At 38.9% G+C, this 16,563-nt stretch overlaps 1 pseudogene; it reads right to left on the bottom strand.

Moving 5' to 3' along the window:
• Positions 1-7,343: 7,343 nt before the first annotated feature.
• On the bottom strand, positions 7,344-15,277 carry LOC125917123 (farnesyl pyrophosphate synthase-like; annotated as a pseudogene).
• Between the last annotated feature and the right edge of the window lie 1,286 nt (positions 15,278-16,563).

Here is a 16,563-nt window from a genome sequence, read left to right as displayed (position 1 = left end):
AAGAAGGCCTGGATTGCTATATACTTTCCTCTTAATGACCACCTTTGCTGCATCCCAGAGGTTTTGGGTTGTGGTGTTATCATTTTCATTGGCTTCTATATACTTTTTAATTTCCTCTTTAACTTCTTGGTTAGCCCTTTCATTCTTTAGTAGTATGTTCTTTAGTCTCCAAGTATTTGTTACCTTTCCAAATTTTTTCTTGTGGTTGATGTTGAGTTTCAGTGTTGTGGTCTGAAAATATGCACGGTATGATCTTGATCTTTTTGTACTTGCTCAGGGCTGATTTGTGTCCCAGTATGTGGTCTATTCTGGAGAACGTTCTATGTACACTGGAGAAGAATGTATATTCTGCTGCTTTAGGATGAAATGTTCTGGATATATCTGTTAAGTCCATCTGGTCCAGTGTGTCATTCAAAGCCATTGTTTCCTTGTTGACTTTTTGATTAGATGATCTGTCCATTGCTGTGAGTGGGGTGTTGAAGTCTCCTACTCTTAGGGTATTACTATTGATGAATTTCTTTATGTTTGTGATTAATTGATATATATATATTTGGGTGCATCCACATTTGGCGCATAAATGTTTACAATTGTTAGGTCTTCTTGGTGGATAGACCCCTTAATTATGATATAATGCCCTTCTGCATCTCTTGATACAGTCTTTATTTTAAAGTCTAGATTGTCTGATATAAGTATGGCTACTCTGGCTTTCTTTTGCTGACAATTAGCACAATAGATGGTTCTCCATCCCCTTATTTTCAATCTGAACATGTCTTTAGGTCTAAAGTGGGTCTCTTATAAACAGCATATAGATGGATTTTGTTTTCTTACCCATTCTGTTACCCTATGTCTTTTGATTGGAGCATTTAGTCCATTGACATTTAGAGTGAGTACTGAAAGATATGAATTTATTGCCATTAAGTTGCTTGTAGAGTTGGAGTTTCTGGTGGTGTTCTCTGGTCCTTTCTAATCTTTGTTGCTTTTGGTATGTATGTATGTATGTATGTATGTATTTATCTATCTATCTATCTATCTATCTATCTATCTTTTGTCCCCTCAGAGAGTCCCCCTTAAAGTTTCTTGCAGGGCTGGTTTAGTGGTCACAAACTCCTTTAATTTTTGCTTGTCTGGGAAACTTTTTCTCTCTCCTTCTATTTTGAATGACACTCTTGCTGGATAAAGAATTCTTGGCTGCATATTTTTCTGATTCAGCATATTGAATATATCCTGCCACTCTTTCTGGCCTGCCAAGTTTCTGTGGATAGGTCTGCTGCAAACCTGATCTGTCTTCCCTTGTAGGTTAAGGACTTCTTTCCCTTGCTGCTTTCATGATTCTCTCCTTGCCTGAGTATTTTGTGAATTTGACTATGACATGCCTTGTTTGTGGTCAGTTTTTGTTGAATCTAATGGGAGTCCTCTGCTTCCTGGATTTTGATGTCTGTGTCTTTCCCCAGGTTAGGAAAGTTTTCCGCTATGATTTGCTCACATAACCCTTCTACCCCTATTTCTCTCTCTTCCTCTTCTGGGACCCCTATGATTCTGATGTTGTACCTTTTTAATGAGTCACTGATTTCTCTAATTCTTAAATTGTGCTCTTTTGCCTTAATCTCCCTCTTTTTTTCTGCTTCATTATTCTCCATAAATTTGTCCTCTCTATCGCTGATTGTCTGTTCTGCCTCATCCATCCTTGCTGCTGCGGCAGCCATTCGAGATTGCAGCTTAGTTATAGAATTTTTTATTTCATCCTGATTAGCTTTTACTTCTTTTATACCCCGAAAAGGGATTCTAATCTATTTTGGACTCCAGCTAGTATTCTTATTATCGTGATTCTAATTCTGGTTTAGACATCTTGCTTGTGTCTGTGTTGGTTAAGTCCCTGGCTGTCGTTTCTTCCTGCTCTTTCTTTTGGGGTGAATTCCTGCTGAATTCTGTGGTTCAGCTTGTGCAGATTGTTGTGTTAATCCTCAGATCAGTTTTCTAGGTGTGTAGGATGGTTTAGTGTTGGTCTGGCTGTATTTCATGGAGACTCTTATTACCCTTTTAATATTGATACAATTTGTAGATCCTTCCTGATATAGGATATTTGTGTTCTTGCTTTTCTTTCTGGATTAGATACCTTAGGGATTTATCAATTTTGTTGCCTTTTGCCTTTGTTAATTTCTTATCTTTTTTATTTTGTTAATTTCCACCTTTGCCCTTATTATTTCCTTATTTCTCCTTACTTTTGGCATACATTGCTCTTTCTTTAGCTTTTTGAAGTTGAAACTTAAGTATTGATTTTAGAGTGTTCTTTCCTAATATAAGTGTCTAAAGCTATCAATTTCCTTCTATTCATTTTTGTAAGTATATCACACAATTGTTGGTATGTTTCATATCAGTTTAAAATATTTTCTGATTTTATTTATGATTTGTATGTTGATCCAGGTATGTTATAGAATAGTGGTTTAATTTCCAAATATTTGGGGTTTTTCTAAGTTTCTTGCTGGTATTTCTAATTTAATTCCACAAAGAACATAATCTGTATGTTCAATCAGTATGCTTATAATCAATATGCTTCAATCCTTTTTATTGAGACTTATTTTATGGCCATGCATATAGCCTATCTTGGTACATATTATATGTAATGACAATGATTGTATTCTTCTATTGTTGGCTGTAATGTTCTATAAATATCATTTAGGTCAAGGTGGTTTGGGATAGTGGTCAAATTATTTGTGTTCTTACTGAGATTTTTTTTTGTCTGGTTTTTCTGTCAGATGATGAGGGAGAGATGTTACAAATCATGGATTTGTGTTCTGTCCTCAGTTTTGTCCATTTTTGCTTTGTTAATTTTGAAGTTCTTTTAATAAGTACATAGATATTTATGACTGCTATATCTTTCTGAAGAATTGACACTTCTGTCATTATTAAACGTCCCTCTTTATCTGTGGTAATACTTTTCATCTTGAAGTCTATTTAATCTGATATTAATTTAACCACTTCAGTTTTATGACTAGTGTTCGCTTCGTTTATCTTTTCTCATCTATTTACTTTCAATCTATCGGTTTCTTTATATATATAAATGTGTCTTGTAGAAAATATACACTTGGATCTTGATTTTTATAATTTAGACAGTTTCCACTTTTAAATTGGAGTGTTTAGGCCATTAAAATATAATGTAATTATTCATAAGGTTTAGTTATGGGGCGACAACACTGTTTTCTCTTTGTTTCTGTTTTCTGTTTCTCTATTCTTCCTTTCCTGCCTTATTTTGGATTTAGCATTTTTTAAAATTCCATTTTAATTTACAAATTGGCTATGTTAGAGTTTTTTGCATTTTTAAAATTTTTTATTTTTTAATTTTTTTAAAGTTTATTTATTTATTTTGATAGAGTGAGCGAGAATGTGAGCATGAGTCGGGGAAGGGCACAGAGGGAGAATTCCAAGCAGGCTCAGTGCTGCCAGCCCAGAGCCAGACGTGAGGCTTGATCCTACCAACCATAAGATCATGACCTGCCCCCATGAACCTGTGAGATCATGACCTGAGCTGAAACCAACTCAGGTGTTTAACCGACTGAGCCACCAGGTGCCCCAAGTTTTTGCATTTTTAACTTGATAGCTTAGGGATTACGATTACAGGTCTTGATTCTTTGTAGTTTTTTAAAATCCTTATTTTTTTCTGTTCTTCAAATTGGATAATGCCTATTGATCTATTCTGAAGTTCACTGATGCTTTCCTTTATCACTTCTGTTTTGCTTTTAAATCCATCCAGTGTATTTTTCATCTCAGGTATTATATGTTTACCTGATAATTTTACTTGGTTTCCTTTGTATAGTTTTTATTTATCTTGAGATTTCCTATCTCTTTGATTCACTATGCACCTTCATTAACAAACATTTTCCTTTGTCTCACTGAGCATATTTATAGTAGTTTAAAATGGTTTAAAATCTTTTGTGGTTTAAAATCTTTTTGTGCTAATTCTAGCCTGTGGGTCATCTCAGGGTTGCTCTTTGCTGATTGTCTTTTCTCTTGAGATTGGGTCACAAATTGCTTCTTTTTCCTATGTCAAGTAATTTTGGATTCTAACCTGGATGATGTGAATAGTATATCCTGGAAACTCTGTATTCCGTTATATATTTCTCCAAAGAGTTTTGATATTTTTGTTTTGATAGACCATGAAGTTGGAATTAAATCTCAAGCTCTATCTTTGGGACAACTCAAATTTCAGTTCAATTATTATATCTTTATTTATTTATTTTTTAAATTTATTAACCTTTAAAATTTATATCCGAGTTAGCATATAGTGCAATAATGATTTCAGGAGCAGAATCCTGTGATTCATCCCCTACATATAACACCCAGTGCTCATCCCAACAAGTGTCTTCCTTAATGCCCCTTGCCCATTTAGCCCTTCCCCCCACCCACACCCCCTCCAGCAACCCTCAGCTTATTTTCTGTATCTAAGTCTCTTATGTTTTGTCCCCCTCCCTGTTTTTATATTATTTTTGCCTCCCTTCCCCTATGTTCATCTGTTTTGTATTTTAAATTACACATATGAGTGAAGTCATATGATATGTCATTCTCTGACTAATTTGACTTTGCATAATACAATCTAGTTCTATCTACATTGTTGCAAATGGCAAGATTTCATTCTTTTTGATTGCCGAGTAATACTCCATTGTATTTATATATATGACATCTTCTTCATCCATTCATCCATCGGTGGAGATTTGGGCTCTTTCCATACTTTGGCTATTGTTGATAGTGCTGCTATAAACATTGGGGTACATATGTCCCTTCGAAACTGCACACCTGTATCCCTTGGATAAATACCTAGTAGTGCAATTGCTGGGTCATAGAATAGTTCTATTTTTAGTTTTTTGAGGAATCTCCATACTGTTTTCCAGGGTGGCTGCACCAGCTTGCATTCCCACTGGCAGTGCAAAAGGGTTCCTCTTTCTCCACAACCTTGCCAACATATGTCATTGCCTGAGTTGTTAATTTTAGCCAGTCTGACTAGTGTGAAGTGGTATCTCATTGTAGTTTTAATTTGTATTTCCCTGATGATGAGTGATGTTGAGCATTTTTTCATGTGTCTGTTAGCAATCTGGATGTCTTCTTTAGAAAAGTGTCTATTCGGGGCGCCTGGGTGGCTCAGTCGGTTAAGCTGCCGACTTCGGCTCAGGTCATGATCTTGCGGTCCGTGAGTTTGAGCCCCGCGTCGGGCTCTATGCTGACAGCTCAGAGCCTGGAGCCTGTTTCAGATTCTGTGTGTCCCTCTCTCTGACCCTCCCCCATTCATGCTCTGTCTCTCTCTGTCTCAAAAATAAATAAATGTTGAAAAAAAAATTAAAAAAAAAAAAAGTGTCTATTCATGTCTTTTGCCCATTTCTTCACTGGATTATTTGTTTTTTGAGTGTTGAGTTTGATAAGTTCTCTATAGATTTTGGATACTAACCCTTTATCTGATATATCATTTGCAAATATCTTCTATTCCATCGGTTGCCTTTTAGTTTTGCTAATTGTTTCCTTTGCTTTCAGAAGCTTTTTATCTTGATGAGGTCCCAATAGTTCCTTTTTGCTTTTGTTTCCCTGGCCTCTGGAGACATGTTGAGTAAGAAGTTGCTGCAGCCAAGGTCAAAGAGGTTTTTGCTGGCTTTTTCCTCGAGGATTTTGATGGCTTCCTATCTTACATTGAGGTCTTTCATCCATTTTGAGTTTATTTTTGTGTATGGTGTAAGAAAGTGGTCCAGGTTCATTCTTCTGCACGTCTGCACTGCACTGCACTTCTGCACATCTGGACTGCACTGCCCAGTTTTCCTAGCACCACTTGCTGAAGAGATTGTCTTTATTCCATTGGATATTCTTTCCTGCTTTGTCAAAGATTGGTTGTCCATATGTTTGTGGGTCCATTTCTGGGTTCTCTATTCTGTTCCATTGATCTATGTGTCTGTTTTTGTGCCAGTACCATACTGTCTTGATGTTTACAGCGTTGTAATACATCTTGAAATTTGGAATTGTGATGCCTTCAGCTTTGGTTTTCTTTTTCAAGGTTGCTTTGGCTATTTTGGGGTCTTTTCTGGTTCCGTTCTAATTTTAAGATTAGTTAAAAGATTAACTAAGATTCAAGGTTTAAGATTAGTTTAAGATTAGTTAAGATTGTTCTAGCTTTGTGAAGAATGCAGGTGTCATTTTGATAGAGATTGCATTGAATATGTAGATTGCTTTGGGTAGTATCAACATTTTAACAACATTATTCCATTCCATGAGCATGGAATAATTTTCCATTTTTGTGTGTGTGTGTGTCTTCTTCAATTTCTTTTATAAGGTTTCTATAGTTTTCAGTGTATAGATTTTTTACCTCTTTGGTTAGGTTTATTCCAAGGTATTTATGGTTATTATATCTTTATTTTTGTTCATTTATTTTTAATGGGAGCCATGGGTGGTTTTTGTTGTTTTTTTTTTGTTTTTTTTTTAAGGTTTATTTATTTTTGAGACAGAAAGAGACAGAGCATGAGCAGGGGAGGGTCAGAGAGAGAGGGAGACACAGAATCTGAAACAGGCTCCGGGCTCCGAGCTGTCAGCACGGAGCCCGATGCGGGGCTCGAACTCACGGACCGTGAGATCATGACCTGAGCCGAAGTCGGACGCTCAACCGACTAAGCCACCCAGGCGCCCCTGGGTGTTTTTAATACATGAAAAAAATTGACATTTCAGCTCAGTAGAAAGGGGGAAAATTATTCAATAATAGAGCCTACCAGACAATCATTTGAATGCAAACAAAAGTATACCCTTACATCATACCAAATATTGTCAACTAGCATTGTAGCAATGATTCATGAATAATAATGTAAATTAAATTAACTCAACAGAATTTATGTTAAGCATTATAAAAAGGGAGGTATACTGCCATTATATCAGGTTCAAAAGTTAATTTCTTAAGTCAGTGATACAGCAATTTAAGAAAGTGTACCCATGTGTTTCTTGCTGATTTATAATGTTCAAACTATGTATGTCAAAATGTACAGAAAACAGATCTCTATATGAATACATCAAAATAAATGATCTACTTAAAGTCTACACCTGAATTACATAACTCCTACAAAAATTGAAATTTGTACCTTCCATTATTACTAACAGAGCACCCTAAATCAACTGTCTTAAAGATAAATTTAGTCCTTCACAAAAGAAATAGTCCAGAGGTGTCCTTTACAAAAAAAAAACAATAGTCCAGAGGCAGAATGGCTACAAGACTGGTTGGTTCAGTGGCTCAGTAACAACATTCAGGTACCAGGTTCTTTTTTTTTTTTTTTGAAGTTTAGATAGTTTACTGAGAGCCTCCCTCTCCCACCCTCACAATCTCTAGGTCACTTTTTCCTCTTATAGATCTTGTGTGCTAGCCTCAGGAAGATGGCTAGAGGTGGGGGCATGGCCTACTGCCCGATGAGGCTCATAGGGTGGCTTTAGCTGTCTTCACACTGTGTGAACACAACTGACAGGTTCAGCTCCTCATATAGTGCCTTCACCCGGGGTACATCCTCGGCCATAATTCTCCTGAAGGACCCGGTGCTGTTCTGGAGAGGCCCGCTGTGGACACTAAACTATCAGCCAGCTGCATTTGTTGTCCTGGATGTCAGTGCCAATCTTGCCTGTCACACTGGGTCCCCAAAGAGATCAAGATAATCATCCTGAATCTGAAAGAACTCCCCCATCTCAGGATCTTATTGGCATTGGCATGTTCTTTCTCTTCGTCCGTGCACGCCACATACATGGCAGCAGTACAGGAAGATAGAGGGAGTAGAAAGCTGTCTTGTGCTTGACAATAGATTTGTACCTCTTTGCAGTGAATCTGCCAAGATCCCCATTGCCCTGGGGGGCTGTGATGAGGTCAGGGTCTGGCTGATCTCAGTCTGATAGGAACTCTGTAGGAAAAGCTAAAGGATAGCAGAATTTCATCTAGCACTTCTGCCAGATTGTCACGGTGCTGAGGATGGAATGGACCATCCAGAGACAGGAGAGGCAATTTCCTGGCTCAAGGAGGTCTTGGAGTACGGTGCGAATGAGACCAGTGTCAGCAGAGTTTGACAGCACTGAGAACATTTCAGGAGCTGGTGGAGCCAAGGAAGCAGGATGCTGATAGTCTCTGGTGGGCTGGTGTGTGGAACTGCTCTAAGCTTTCTTCCTGGTGTCATGATGGTTATCAGAAGCCAGGCATAGGTTTGGATGCCATCAATGACGCTTTGCTTCTGGAAGCATGTATCTACCACCTGCTGAAGCCCTAGTGGCAGGAGTAGCCTTCTTACCTGAACTTAAGTTGTAATTCATTTTTGAAAGACATAACGAGACATTACATCCAGACAAGGAGGTATCCAAAAAAAGATTAAGATTCCATTTCACCCTGCATGGTTTCTTAAATCTTTGAGGAAATCTTTTCCAGAAATAATTTGTCAGATACATCTTTTGTTTATCTGTCTAGAATTGGATCCTATGATCAGTCTAAACCAATTGCTAGCAATGAGAAAAGGATTATCATTAATGACAGAAACTGATCTGTGTTTATTCCCTGTCCTGTGATGGGAAATTGACACTCAAACTGGCAGAAAACTGTAAGGAGGCAGTGACTAAGATAGTCCCTGAATGTCTGCCACAAGCACATACTGTGTTCTTAATTCATTCAGTAATAAGAAGGAGTAGAACCTAATGTTTGAAAATGCTATTATATCACATAAAAATACAGATAATTCTTAAGTTACATGGTATTTGTGCTCTACACACTTTCCCTATGTAGGCATCCAAATAGAATAATAGATGAAAAAATTAAAAGTGGGAATATTTTTAAAAACATTTTATTTATTTTTGAGATAGAGACAGAGTACGAGTCGGGGAGGGGCAGAGAGAGAGGGAGACACAGAATCTGAAGCAGGCTCCAGGCTCGGAGCTGTCAGCACAGAGCCTGACGCAGGGCTCAAACTCACGAACCACGAGATCATGACCTGAGCTGAAGTAGGACGCTTAACCGACTGAGCCACCCAGACACCCCTAAAAGTAGGAATATTTTGAGTACATTTTAAAGCTGTATAGACCACAGTAAGTATTACAGTTCTTTCTCTCTACTGGAGACTTCTGGCATTAACAATTTAGAATTATGCAGAATTTTCTATCTCTTTTATATATAGATTTCTAATTATTTTGCTGACTCAAATACAGTTAAAAATATTATTTTAAAAACACTGGTTTTTTCTTTTAATTTTTCTTTTCTTTTCTTTTTTTTTTGAGTTTATTTGAGAGAGAGAATAGGGGAAGGGCAGAGAGAGAGGGAGAGAGAGAATCCCAAGCAGGCTCCCCACTGTCAGCAAGGACCCCAATGTGGAGCTTGAACCCACGAAACATGAGATCATGACCTGAACTGAAATCAAGAGTGAGACACCTAACAGACTGTGCCACCCAGGTGTCCCTAATTTTTATTTTATTTTAATTCCAGTGTAGTTAACATACAGTGTGATATTCATTTTGGGTGTACAATGTAGTGATTTACCAATTCCATACATTAGTAGTGTTCATCATGATAAATGTGCTCTTAATCCCCTTCACCTATTTCACCCATCCCCCTTCCCACCTCTGGTAGCCATCTGTTTGTTCTCTAGAGTTAAGAGTCTTTTTTTGGTTTCTCTCTTTTTTTTACCCTTTGTTCATTTGCTTTTTAAATTTCATATATGAGTGAAATCATATGGTATTTGTCTTTCTCTGTCTTGTTTCATTTAGCATTATACTGTCTAGATCCATCCATATTGTTGCAAATGACAAGATTTCATTCTTTTTACGGCCAAATAATAGTCCATTGTATATATACACTACATCTTTTTTATCTGTACATCTATTGATGGACACCTGGGCTGCTTCCATAATTTGGCTCTTGTAAATAACGCTGCAATAAACATAGTGCTATATATATCCTTTTGAATTAGTGTTATTGTATTCTTTGGGTAAATACCCAGTAGTGCAGTTACTGGATTGCAGGGTGGTTCTGTTTTTAATTTTTTGAGGAACCTCCATACTATCTTCCACAGTGGCTGCAGCAGTTTGCATTCCCACCAACAGTGCAGGAGTGTTCCTTTTTCTCCAAATCCTTACCAACATTTGTTGTTTCTTGAGCTTTTGATTTTAGCCATTCTGACAGGTGTGAGGTGATATCTCATTGTGATTTTGATTTGCATTTCCCTGATGAGTGATGTTTAGCGTCTATTCATGTGTCTGTTGGCCATCTGTATGTCTTCTTTGGAAAAATGTCTATTCATGTTTTCTGCCCTCTTTTAACTGGATTGTGTGTGTGTGTGTGTGTGTGTGTGTGTGTGTGTGTGCTTTTTTTTTCTTTTCATGTTGAGTTGTAATTTTTTGTCTCGTGATGAGAACTCTTAAGATCTATTTTCCTAGCAACTTTGGAATACATAATGCAATCTAGTCATAATGTTGCCCTGTTAACTATAGTCAACCCTCTGCATTGTATCCCTAGGACCTATTTATCTTATAACTGAAAGTTTGTATTTTCTGGAAACGTTCACCCATTTCACCCACCTCATTCACCCACTCATCTATTGATGGACACTTGGGTGGTTTCCATCTCTTGGCTATTGTAAGTAATGTTGCATGAACATGGGAATGCTGATATCTTTTTGAGATAGTGATTTTGTTTACTTCACATAAATACCCAGAAGTAGAATTGCTGAATAATGTGGTAGTTCTATTTTTAACTTTTTGAGAAACCTCCATATTATTTTCCATAGTGATTGTACTAATTTACATTCCCACCAACAGTGCACAAGGGTTCTCTTTCTTCCACATCCTCACCAACACTTGTTATTTTCTTGTCTTTTTGATAAATAGACATTCTAACAGGTGTGAGGTAGTACTTTATTGTCATTTTGATTTGCGTTTCCCTGATGATTCGTGATGTTGAGCACCTTTTCATGTATCTGTTGACTTTTTTTTTTAAGATTTTATTTTTAAGTAATTTCTGCACCCAATATGGGGCTCGAACCTACAACCTGGACTTCAGGCCACAGCTTTTAAGATGTGCAAATAGGCCTCTTTCACAGAAAGACCTGTTTTTCGGTCTGCTGCCCCTGCACTGGGTCCTGGGGAAATAGGTGCAGTGAGTCTGTGTGAATCCATTAAGAACAGTTTCTTAGTTTGCTATACCCTTGTGGGGCTTGTGTATGAAAGCCCCATTGTCTTTCAGAGCTGGATGTTTTGGGGGCTGTCTCCCAGTTGGAAATCTTAAAAGTTGGGGTGACAGATATGTGTTCAAATCTTTTCACTCCTCAAGGAAAAGCTGGGAGTTGTGGGTTCCCTCCTGCTTGTGTGTTGTTATGCCTGGGGTGGAGTTTTGTGAGATTGTGTCTTATCCTCTCCTACCTGTTCTGATACGGGTCCCCCACCCCCGCCATTTCTCATTCACCTGATGTATAGGAGTAGTTCAGCTAGTTTCTGGATTTCTGCCCCCCCCCCCCCAAGGGAATTGTTCCATATGTAGGTATGGTTCAGTGTGTCCATGGGAGGAAGTGAGCCTGAAGCCTCTATGTCATCATCTTGAACCACACTCTGTATTTCTTTTTAAAAATCTCTTTGTTACAGCAGCTTAAACTACACCTAGCTATGATAAAAATACCTGGGAGTGTCTGTCTTCAGGATCTCTAATAACTGCATGAAGGATAAAACCCAGTTACCCATTTAGTCAATAACAGATAACTAATTTGCCTTAGTTTCTCACTTGTTTCTCCACTGTTTTTTTAAGTTGAGGTATAACCCACAGTCAATATAATACATAGGTCTTAAATGTTCATTTTGATGAATTTTGACAATTTTTATATACTCATGTAACTACCACTGAAAGGAAGATACAACAGATTATTTCCATCATTCTAGAAGGTTCTCTTGCATTCCATTTCAGTCAATTAGCTTCCCCCCATTCCCAGGCAACCACTTTCTCGTTTCTATCATTATAGATTAGTTTTGCCAGTTCTAGAAATTGATATGTGGAATCATACAGTACGAACTTTTTGTAACTTCTTTTGATTAATTAACGTAATGGTTTTCATTGACGTTGTTACATGTATATCAATAGTTGTTTTTTACTTTGTATTTATTTATTTTTATTAAAACAAATTTTTTTAATATTTATTTTTGAGAGACAGAGAAACAGGGCACGAGTGGGGAAGGGGCAGAGAGAGAGAGGGAGACAGAATCTGAAGCAGGCTCCAGGCTCTGAGCTGTCAGCACAGAGCCTGATGCAGGGCTTGAACCCACGAACTGCGAGATCATGACCTGAGCCAAAGTCGGATGCTTAACCGACTGAGCCACCCAGGTGCCCCTTAAGTTTATTTATTTTGAAAGAGAGGGAGAGGGAGAGAGAACGCATGCACATTCAAGCATGGGAGGGGCAGAGAGAGAGAGAGAGAAGAGAGAGAATCCCAAGCGGGCTCCACACTGTCAGCGCAGAACCCAATGCAGGGCTCAATCCCATAAACGGTGAGATCATGGCCTCAGCAGAAATCAAGTGTCAGATGCTCAACTGACTGAGCTGCCCAGACGTCCCAATAGTTGTTTTTTACTGATGAATACTATTTCACTGTATTAATGTACTGCTAATGGTAATTTGTTAACCTGTTGACAGAGATTTGAGCTGTTTTGAGTTTTTTGACTATTTGATTCAAGCTTCTATTAACATTCTTCTACAAGTCTTTTTATGGAGATATATTCATTTCTCTAGAGTTATTATCTAAAAGTGGAATTGCTGGGGCGCCTGGGTGGCTCAGTCATTAAACATCTGACTTCAGCTCAGGTCATGATTTCATGATTAGTGAGTTCTGGTCCCACATCGAGTGAGCTGGAGCCCTGCTTTGTGTGAGCCCTGCTTCTCCCTCTCCCCCTCTCCCCCCCTCCCCCTCTTCCTTTCTCCCTCTCCTCCTCTTCCTCTCCCCCTCTCCTAGGATTCTCTCTCTCTCTGTCCCTCACTCACTTGTACCCTTTCTCTCAAAAAGAAAAAAAGGGGAGTTGCTACACTGTAGAGTAAATATATGTATAATTTTGTAAAAACCTACCAGTTTTCTAGTGTGTTACACACTCACTGGCAAAGCATAAGAACCTCATTTGCTCCACAGACCCACCAACACTTGATTTCAGTCACTCTAGCGAGTGGGTAATGGAATCTTTTGTGGTTTGAATTTATATTTCTCTGATGATTTAAATATGTTCCTCACCTTTTCATGTGCTTCTTGACCAACAGTATATCTTCCTTTGTGAAATGTCTACTTCTTTTGCCAAGCTTTAAAAACTTGGATTGTTTTTATTGCTGATTTGTATTCATGTGTCATGCATATTTGCATTTATGCATTATGGACAGAAGACTTTTTGTAAGCTACCTCCCACTGACTTCTGATCAATTTGATCTGAAGAGCTGTGGTTCTACTTTTCTTAGCAGGCAACTCCTATATCTTCAAAATTAGCTGGGCCAGTGTGCAAACTTAAGTATCCAGAGTGATAATGAGCATGCACGTTTCCCACTGTGCCCTTCAAAGATGCTACTCTCTTATCTACCTGTGGAGGCACATTTTTATTTTTTATCTTATTATTTTATTTTATTTACTTTTTTTTTTTTTTTTTTGAGAGAGAAAGAGCACACGAGCAGGGGAGAGGGCCGGAGGGAAAGTGAGAGAATCCCAAGCAGGCTCCACGCTCAGCACAGAGCCCAACGTGGGGCTTGATTCCGCCACCCTGGGATCATGGCCTGAGCTGAAATCAAGAGCCAGACTTTCAACCGACTGAGTCACCCAGGCACCCTACAATTTGTTCTTAAACCCTGTTATATCATTTTCAAAATGTATTCAAAAACAAGTCTTCAGTAAGATTTGTAGAAAAGGTCAAGGAATCCATTTTTAAAAGAAGGAAAAATGGAGGAATAAGAGGAGTTGCATTCTCAACGCGACAATATATGACTGCTCAGGGTTTTAAACTCAGATTAATATGATTATCCTTGGGGGCACCTGGGTGGCTCAGTCAGTTGAGCAGCTGACTCTTGGTTTCGGCTCAGGTCATGATCTCACGATTTCATGGGTTCAAGCCCTACATTGGGCTCTGTGTTGGCAGTGCGGAGCCTGCTTGGGATTCCCTGTCTCCTCTCTCTCACCCTCCCACACTCACACTGTCCGTGTCTCTCTCAAAATAAATAAACTTAAAAAAATTATTCCTTGATTAGGGTGAAGTTTCTTTGGAGTTTTACATAATAACATCAAAACACGTTCAGTGATACATTATTAAACTGAGTTTATTATTAACTTCATTATGAAACTTCTGGAGTAAACTTTGAAAATGTGTTTCTATCCTAAGCTGAAGTTCCTTTTCTACCTGTCTGTTGGCACAGAATCCTAGTCCTGGATGGACATCAGACTGTCTTCTTGCCCTTTAATAAATCCATGTGATACCACATGGATCTGTGTGTTGTTTTTTTTTTTTTTCTTTTAAGTGTCAGAAAGGAAGATTGGTATTTTAAATTCCCATTCTAGTGCTCTGAACCCTCTTTGCTGGGTTGTTCCTTCTTACCAACTCAGCTCCTGTTATCACATAATATAGTCAAATCCTGTATTCTGTTCTAATTAGAGAAGGGACATTACTCTCTTTCATTCTTATACACATTTAGACATATTGCAAACTGTTCCTTTAGGTATCTGTTTTTTAGCTTGGATTTTTTTTTTTCTTGAAAATGAAAAAAATGCATGTTTTTAACTTTACTCACAGGTCTTTGCTTTAGTTCTTTACTCATTCCCACTTGATCCTTTGTAAGTCACCAGAAAGAAAAAGAAAGAAAGGATATAATTGGACTCCCTTTGGGAGTGGACGGGCAGGACGATGACACGTGTAGAGGGTGAGGTGGAGCAAAGCACACGCAGAGACAGAGGCTTACCCCCCTGGACACACCAGGAGACGTAGAGGGACATGGAAGCAGACAAGGCAGAGATGAACAGATACAGAAGTTATGTCTGTTCCTAAATAGGCCTAAGTCTAAATCTGTTGCTCTAGGCACTTTGAGGAACATGGGTGTAGGAATCTCGTTTGAGAACTTGCTTTCCTTCTGATACCTTCTCCTTCAAGAGGTCTGAAGTCACTAGTTTTTCTTTGTTGTCATGGAAGTAGTTCTTAAAGAATTAACAACTACAGAATTCTTTATGGTGCCAGAAGATGACGCTAGGATGATAATCCAGAAGGAGAAATCTGTGTCAGTTATCACCTTACTGCGTCTTCGCTCCATGTCTACTCTTGAATGTATGTTCTGCAGTAGTGGACAGATCGCTTCCATCTCCGTTACGGTGACTGTGATGTTAGGCTTTCTCAGCCGAGGGCACTGGAGGAGCAGGAGGGAAGAAAAGGACTGTCCTGCTGATTTGGCTGGTGAATGAGTAGTGTGTGTATGGGACATCTGATGGAGTTCTGCCCCAACCATGGATTGTCTTGATGACCTTGCAGCCTTAACAGGCGATAGCCATCTCCCGGCCCTGTGGACGAGAAGCCTGTTCCCTGAAGGATTCATGCTTTGCTTCGGTGATTCTGCCAACACCTGCTCCACCATGCAGATCACCTGCGACTCAGATGGTTTCCACTGAGAGGCTGCCCCCCCCCCCCCCCCCGCAGGTCCCCACTGCTTGTGAACATCCTTGCCATTGGCTGCTGACAGACTGTACCCAGCTTGTGCTCTGGAGGGTTGCTTCCTGCTTGCCCAGGGATTGCACCCCAGCTCTGGCCTGGGTAAACCAACACATTCTTCTGCTGAGAGTGCACTAAGTTCTCCAGTGAGGTCTGAACCCAGGCCTTGGGGAAGGGGACCCTTTCCCAGATTGTCTTTCCTTAGGTACTCTCCCTTAGCTCAGGGTATCAAATTTCCTTATATCCTATAGGCACTCATCAGAATTAAGTAATTCTTTATATTAAACTTACCCTGTTCAACCCGCTGTGTCAAGGGGTTTTACTGATGTTTTAGCAAGAAACAGAGTTGTTTTTCCACTGATAGAATATTAGAGAGGAATTTATAGAATGAAGTAGGAATAAATGAGCCAGTTTCTTCATTTGCAGCTTTTTTCTTACCTAATTCTGATTTTAGGGTTTGGAAATTTGACATTTTTGTGTCATAAGCTAGACTTGTCCAATCCATGCTGAGAGAAATTCTAACTCCTGTGTACCTGAGACTTGGGATGGGGCAACAGAAATCTAAGTAAGGTCCCCGCTGAAAAGGTCAGTCATGATTTCAGGTTAGGGCAGATCTCAAGGCAGAACTTCAGATTACTGACATTGTGTGACAGGTTGATTCCTTTTGAGGAAAAATAGTGCAGTTGAGCCTCAAGATGTGCTTAGCTTGTTCAAATTTAAAGCAGATCTGGGAGAAAGTGAGCAGGGAAAAACACCCATATCATAACCTGGGGATTGCACAAAAATGGGACAATATTAACTCATAATGAGTTGTTATTACATAAATTCATGTTAGTCTTTCTGTGATATTAATAAAGACTGTACAATGATTGGTATCAGTGGCCCTCAAACAGT

Source organism: Panthera uncia, unplaced genomic scaffold (genome assembly GCF_023721935.1).
Source record: "Panthera uncia isolate 11264 unplaced genomic scaffold, Puncia_PCG_1.0 HiC_scaffold_1506, whole genome shotgun sequence".
NCBI lineage: Eukaryota > Metazoa > Chordata > Mammalia > Carnivora > Felidae > Panthera > Panthera uncia.
This window is presented reverse-complemented; position numbering and strand designations above follow the sequence as displayed.